Source organism: Bufo bufo, chromosome 6 (assembly GCF_905171765.1).
Source record: "Bufo bufo chromosome 6, aBufBuf1.1, whole genome shotgun sequence".
Lineage (NCBI taxonomy): Eukaryota > Metazoa > Chordata > Amphibia > Anura > Bufonidae > Bufo > Bufo bufo.
Genome location: NC_053394.1, coordinates 400,252,351 through 400,259,481, shown reverse-complemented (window position 1 = coordinate 400,259,481; position 7,131 = coordinate 400,252,351). Strand labels below are relative to the sequence as shown.

The window sequence follows — 7,131 nt, the reverse complement described above, 5'->3', positions numbered from 1 at the left end:
CAAAGTTGATACCGCCACGTGTTATACAAGGGATTCAGCGTGTCACTGGGGGTTAGAATTATTCCATCATACCAGGAAAAATATATAGAATTCAATCTAAAGAAATGATGAAAGGCGTCCACAGCCTTACTGATCCCCATCCCCAGTAATCCTGACAGACAATGACAGTGACTGTACACATACCTCCATCTGCACCGCTGGACATTACATGTATGGGGGAGACTAGTGGGCCACTATATAAGTACTTTCCACTATATAGTGGGAGGTAGGGTAAAAAAGAGTTTCCTAATATACTTTATTAAAAAAATCTGAATGGTAATGTTTTTATAATGAGCACCCCCCCTCTCAGCCCCGCTTTGCGTGCAGCCAGTTCGTCCATGGCTGCACACGACTTGGAGGAGCTTTAGAGAAAGCTCGTCCATGGCTTTATTCTTACTGCACATGCGCTGCTTTTCCTAATTAGAGCAGAAAATGCCCATTCTGCCCCTGCCAATGGCGCGCTCCCTGCTCCGACTCTGTCTCTACAACCGGCTTTTTCATGTCAGAGTTCGGAGCGGGAAGAAAAATACGAGCCCTTTAAGGACCTTTCTTGATGTCATGACCATGTGACCATGTGTGGGAGGAGTCCTCCAGGCTGTTCTGTTGGAGGAGGTAAAGGACCTGTGATGATGTCATGAACATGTGACTGTGTATGGGAGGAGTCTGGAATCACATGACTGGGTGCTATTCAGTGTATTCAGGACTTTGTTGTGCTGGTTGTGATCGGTGCTGGATGAGCTGAAGTGTTGCATCGGGATGTAGTTACAAAGTGTATGCAGTGGAGCTGTCTCTGTGTCTCCTACAATATAGGATCCGCTCAGTGGAGATCTTCTATATCAGATCCTACTCCTGATTGACCTATCAAGGATGCATAGGGACAAGATGGCAGAGAGTATAATAAATCTCACCCTAGAGATCATCTTCCAGCTTACTGGAGAGGTGAGAGATTCTGATGATGTCACATTACATCATCTTATCTATGTTACTAGCAGATGGACATGACTGGAGAGGTGAGGGACTCTGGAGATGTATGGAGTGATATTTATTACTGTGTCTCTCCATAACCAGGACTACACAGTAGTGAAGAAGACCTCTAGTGAGCGCTGTCAGGCCCCTGTGTCTGAAGGATGGGGAAGAACCCTGAGCCCAATCACGGGGCCTCCACCTCACCCCCTGATACATGAGGAAATCAATAGAGAGAAGATCCTAGAACTCACCAACAAGATGATTGAGCTGCTGACTGGAGAGGTGACACTGCTGGGAATGCTGGGACATTATACAGGAACACTATGAAGGGATCTGGGTGATGACTGTATCATTGTGTTGTCAGGTTCCTATAAGGTGTCAGGATGTCACCATCTATTTCTCCATGGAGGAGTGGGAGTATTTAGAAAAACACAAAGATCTGTACAAGGACGTTATGATGGAGGATCACCGGCCTCTCACATCACCAGGTAATAGACATGACTAAATACTCTCGTCCTCTCATTATTTGTCTGTAAGAAATGAATTCAGTCACTGGATGTGTTTCCAACAGTTAAGGAAGAGAGAAGAACACCGGAGAGATGTCCCAGTCCTCTTCTTCCACAGGATGGTTCAGAAGAACATCACAATATCCCACATGATGATCAGGTAGATGGAGATAAGGTCTCATGAAATGTCCCCTATGATCTGTAGAAGGCTGTGAAGATCTTGTTTTATCCACCAGTATTATATGTTTTATCCTTGTATAATGAGAAAGGTAGAGATGGCAGAATTACAGCCGACCATAGACATTACATGTGGTCTGGATCTTCTCACAATTTTCTACTTATGGAGACTGCTGGTTAGAATAAGGAACTAACAGGTTGGATTAATACAGGAGACCTGCAGATATTTGGGTCAGATAACTCCTGCTGTCCTATCATTTATGGTTGTCATTCTAATTACTGATCTTCCACACGACTTCTCCAACCTTCTGATGACTTCTATAATATTTGTTTCACAGCTTGTGAATCCAGGTGAAGATCTGAACAATATTAATCCTACAGAGACATATGTGAGGGGTGATGATCAAAGTATAGAGGACATCCCTACAGATAACCGCTCAGGTGAGTAGTAACGACTAAATAAAGCAGAGAAGACGCTCAGATTCTACTCCTTCACTAGATACTTTTAAAGAGGTTTTCTCCTCTATAGAAGAAGTGGAATAAACTGTGAATAAATAAAACTTATATTAATAACTATTAAAACAAAATGGTGACCACTGCATGGAGACTAAAGTACCACTGAATAAATCAAATAAATATGGCACTCGTATGTCGCATTGGCAGATTGGTCCTCATCTAGTGACCAAACCAAAAATACAGTAGGGTATTTAATGGTCACTTACTTGAGCACCGCAGACTCTTCAAACAGCTGATTGGAGGGGGTGGCGGGAGTAAGAGGACTACCATTCAGATATTCTTACCTCTCCTGAGGATTAGTCATCAGTAATTTAATCCTGGAATCCCCCTTTAAGCTCTGTGTTCTGTCAGTTTTTTTCAGCTGTATAGGTTAATAAAACATTGCTGGGCTGAGAAATGACTAGAAAAAAAATTACAACGAGACTTGCAGATGCTTTGGTCATGCCTGGAGCTTTTATGTTCTTCCTATGTTTCCATGTGTTTCCTCCAAAGGTCAGGTCTGACAGCCTATTTAACCCGGGGCAGCCAATTTTTGGGCGTTAGTGACCAAGTAACTCCCCCCCCCCCCCCCCTTTTTTATCATTGCATTTTAAGAGCCACAGCTTATTTTTATTATTTTCTGTTGATGTGGTCATACAGTTTGCTTTTGTTCTGGGAAAAGTGTCATTTTTAACTGTTTTTGAAAAGAATAGAAAAAGAAAACCCAGCAACCGCAATTTTTTTGTTTTCATTAGACCATTGGTTGCCATGTTAGAGCAGGAACTTGGCTATCATTATACAGCTGAGCACCCTCACTAAGGTGCTAAGGGGTAAAAATAAAATATATATATAAAAAATGTGCTGGTCCAGCCTTACATTTGCTCCAAAGCCACAAGTTTATGGTCATACTGGTACTCTCCTTTGGTATTTGCTGAAGTTCCTATAACTGGTGGGAGTACGTGTTATGGACACCAACTAATAGCACTGACTTACAGGTCATTTTATGATTCTCAAATGAGCATTTAACTAGAAAAGAATATGGTAGACACACTGAAAAGTGAACCTTTGAAGATACTGGCTTCAACACAAAAGTGGAAAACTACAGCCTAGTGTCCTAACATTCTGAACTAATGGTTCTTGCTCTGAGAATAGATTAGATTAGGATCTGTTTTGCAAACCACTGTCCTACTCAGTGAAGAATTTATTTTTGTTACATTCCTTGCAATTTATATTTAAGTGTTGAGATAGAAATGTTATAACATATTAATATTATTTAAGGTTATATTATTAAAAAATAATACAAATTTATTCTTGGCAGAAGACTGCACCAGGAGCTCAGAGAGACATGGGATATTTTCACAACAAACTATGACTCAAGATGTATACGACCAGCACGTCATTATCCCAGATGTATCCTCAGACTTTCACAGCAAAGATCCATCATCTGAATCTTTTCAATGGATCCGATCTTCTGATTTATCACAGACTATAAAGCAAAACAAAGAACACAGAAGGGGTGAACATCAAAGACGAGAGAAGCCATTTTCATGCTCAGAATGTGAGAAATGTTTTAATGCTAAATCATATCTTGTTAGACATCAGAGAATTCACACAGGGGAGAAGCCATTTTCATGCTCAGAATGCGGGAAATATTTTACCCAGAAGCAAGAACTTGGTATACATCAGAGAATTCACACAGGGGAGAAGCCATTTTCATGCTCAGAATGTGGGAAATGTTTTAATCGGAAATCAAATCTTGTTATACATCAGAGAATTCACACAGGGGAGAAACCATTTTTATGTTCAGAATGTGGGAAATATTTTATCCAGAAGCAAGATCTTGTTATACATCAGAGAACTCACACAGGAGAGAAGCCATTTTCATGCTCAGAATGCGAGAAATGTTTTAATGCTAAAACAGATCTTGTCAGACATCAGAGAATTCACACTGGGGAGAAGCCATTTTCATGCTCGGATTGTGGAAAATGTTTTAATCGGAAAACAAATCTTGGTTTCCATCAGAAAACTCATACAGGGGAAAAGCCAAAGCTTTCAAGTTGTAGTCCAAGCAAGGGAAATAAATTTAAAGCACTAAATGATGATTGAGAAATTTATGTAATTACGAAAAAATATCTTATTTAAAAGCATATAGAAACTTATCACTTTGCTTTTAAGATGGTGCAGAAAACAACATGAAAATCACAATAAAAAAACACACATTACTCAACACTGTATTGTAGATTTTGGTGTGGAATTTTTGATGAAACTACAATACAGCAATCGTGGATCCACACAAATAATCACGCTCCAGTAACGTAATTAAGGACGGCACGTTGTCTTTGTAGTGGGGATCCAGCAGGGTGGCCACCCAGTAATCAGCACTGGTTAGAATGTGGGCAACTCGGCGATCGTTGCGTAGGCACTGCAGCATGTAGTCTCTCATGTGTGCCAGGCTGCCCAGAGGCAATGAAAAGCTGTCCTCTGTGGGAGGTGTATCGTCTGTGTCCTCTTTATCCCCCCAGCCACGCTCCAGTGATGCCCATGAGCTGCTTTGGGTGCCATCCTGCTGTGAAAACTGTTTCTCCTCCTCATCATCCAAAACTGTGTCCTGGCTGGACAGTTGTGTACCTGGCCTCTGTTAGTGTTCAGGAACCCACCCTCCAAACCACTTATAATTGACTGGCCTGATAACCGTGGAAATGACCCCTCTTCCTCCTCCTCTTCCTCCTGTGCCACATCCTCTTCCATCATCGCCCGAAGCATTTTTTCAAGGAGACATAGAAGTGGGATAGTAACGCTGAGCATGGCGTCATCGGCACTGGCCAATTTGGTGGAGTACTCGAAACAGCGCAACACGGCACACACGTCCCACATGGAGGCCCACTCGTTGGTGGTGCTGTTCCGCAGAGTGACTCACCTGTGTGTGCTGCAGCTAAAACTCCACTCTCGCCTGCTGCTGCTTGCACAGTCTCTCCAGCATGTGCAAGGTGGAGTTCCACTTTGTGGGTACGGATGGGGTAGAGTTAACACTCCTGTTTTCTGAGATTTCTGAGTTGTGTTATCTAATCTAAGCAAACACCTTCAATTGCTTTTCAATGGCTTTTGTCTCAAGATAACGCGATGAGTTAAGAAATTTGAGTTAAGAGCTGGAGTGCTAAACCTGCTAAATCTGTATGTTGCATATGAGGTGGTGAGCGGGAAGGCCGAAGTTACACTGCAGGGCAGACAGGCGAACAGCAGTGAGAATGCCGAAAGCGTGCAGAGACAGCCCGTACTTTCTGCAGCAGTTCTGACGTATCGGGGTAATTTTTCAGGAACCTCTGCATCACCAAATTCAGCACATGCGCCAGGCAAGGGATGTGCATCAAACCGGCTAGGCCCAGAGCTGGTATGAGACTTCGCCCGTTATCGCACACCACCAAGCCATGCTTGAGGCTTAGTGGCACCAACCACTCATCGGTCTGTTGTTCCATGCCCATCCACAGCTCCTGCGCGGTGTGTGGTTTTTACCCCAAACAGATGAGTTTCAAAACAGCCTGCTGTTGTTTCCCCCTGGCTGTGCTGAAGTTGGTGGTGTATGTGTTATGCTGACTTGATGAGGAGGCGGTAGAGGATGAAGCGGAGTAGGAGGCAACAGGAGGCAACGAGAAATGTCCTGCAATCTTCGGTGGCAGAAGGACATGCACCAAACTTCTATCCGCCTCAGGCCCAGCCGCCACTGCATTTACCCATTTATCCTGCTCCTGCTTACTGGTCCACATATCGGTGGAGGATCCTGGGATCTTTTATGGATTTTGAGGTGTTTATTCCACTGCAGCTCGTGCTTTGCATTTAGATGCCTGGTCATGCAGGTGGTGCCCAGGTTTAGAACATTTATGCCTCGTGTAGGAAGGCGCAGGGGTCCGTCATTGACGGAAGGTACGTGTCACCGAGGTTCCTGGCCTCGGTGAGATAAGAACCAGAAATTTTGTGTGTCAGCGGCAGCTAGTGCTCGCTGACACTGTTTTACTTAGTGTGCAGGGTGGGTGGCTGTTCCCCACATCCAGGCCAGGTTTTGGTCTGGGGTTTAAAAGCCCAGCCAGCAGTTCAACTGGGTGTGGTATCTTCCTCCAAGTGAAAGTGGAGCTATGAAGGCTCTGTGTTTCTGAGAGCCGCATGATAGCCGCATGAGAGCTGCCAGCTGGAAGCCAGACGCCCTAAAGCCTGCTGTGGATTGTCAGGTGACGTTTTTTTTAAATTCTGTGGACATTTGCTGTGTGAAATAACACGAGGAATTCCTGCGGTGTGAATTAACACCAGGACTCTGCAAAGTGTTTGTGTTATTTTTTTCCTTTTGTGTGAATAAACACTGAACTTTTTGCTTTACTACCGTGTTCTTGCCTCTGTACTGCGACCGCTTACCCTGCCTACCAGAGCAAATCCCTACAATTGGTGGCTTGGAGTGGGCAGCGCAGTAAGGCTGGCGTTAACGCCCGAAATATTTTTGGTTTGTACACGGTTGTATGTCATTTATTAAACCAGCTAGATTCAAACCGGTGTCACGAGACGAAATGGAGGCTGCTATGAAGTCCCTCATGGAGGCTAACCTGCAGAAACGCGAGGCTAATAAGCAGCAGCAGGAGACCAACCAGTTGTTGCTAAAACATGTAATGGAGCGATACCTAAAATGACCCCCGCAGACGACGTCGAGACCTACCTGGCGATGTATGAAAAAGTGCCCACCAGGGAAAAGCTACCCCAAGACCAGTGGACTGAGGTCGTCGCTCCTTTTCTGATGTCAGAGTCCCAGCGGGTGTTTTTCGACTGTTTTTCGACTTGCCGGACGATCAAGCGGCCGACTACCCAAAGGTAAAAGGGGAGATTTTGGCAAGACTGGGGGTGAATGTGCTGGTCCGGGCCCAGCGGGTTCATCAGTGGGGGTTCAACCCGGCGGAGCCCGTGAGACCCC

The 7,131-nt window shown here is 44.4% G+C and overlaps 1 protein-coding gene across 1 annotated transcript in view; it reads left to right on the top strand.

Moving 5' to 3' along the window:
- The window catches only part of LOC121004499 (oocyte zinc finger protein XlCOF6.1-like), a 417,876-nt gene that overhangs the window by 256,971 nt on the left and 153,774 nt on the right, over positions 1 to 7,131 (top strand). The gene's annotated exons all lie outside the window — the stretch shown is intronic.